The sequence below is a fragment of the Pygoscelis adeliae genome, unplaced genomic scaffold (genome assembly GCF_000699105.1).
Source record: "Pygoscelis adeliae isolate BGI_AS28 unplaced genomic scaffold, ASM69910v1 Scaffold410, whole genome shotgun sequence".
NCBI lineage: Eukaryota > Metazoa > Chordata > Aves > Sphenisciformes > Spheniscidae > Pygoscelis > Pygoscelis adeliae.
In genome coordinates, this window is record NW_008823913.1 from 3,209,022 (window position 1) to 3,209,662 (window position 641).

Genomic DNA, 641 nt, shown 5'->3' on the forward strand with positions numbered 1-641 from the left:
GGGGACGCAGGGGCGGAGCGGGGACGGGGCGGTGAGTCGGCCTGCGGGATCCGCCCCGCTGGATGAGCTGCCTACCGGGCACCGGCCAGAGGCAGAGCAGCTTCCCCGCCTGCCCGGGGATTTTCACACCGCTGCTTGGAACCACACACCAGCGCACAGAGAAATAAAATGCGTAAGGAATTAGCCTCTCCGTCATTCTTTCTGGGCTCAAAACAAACAAAAAAAGGAGCGACACAAAATAAGCTTAAGAGTCTGACTAGCTCCACAAAGCCGGGCAAAGCCTATGCACGCACTGTAAGCTGCGATTTAGTTACTCCAGCAGGAAAAACCTCAGTTAAAAGACAGACACAGGAGCCACATTTTTCGCTTTAGATACCGAGAAATAACAGGAAAAATATGCTAGATACCGAGAAATATCAGGAAAAATATGCGAGGATAAAGCTACGGGCGGAGGCAGACCTCGGTTTCCCTGCCGGGAAGGAGCAGCTGCTCCGCACAGGTTTAAGCCTTTCCCCCCCTCACGCCAGAGCGCAAAGCCATCGCGGCGGGTGACGCCGTTGCCTTTTCTCCCTCGCTCGCAGCGGTCCCCGCAGGAAAACGGCTCGTTTCCCCCGGGCCGCCGGCACGCAGCCGGGGGACAG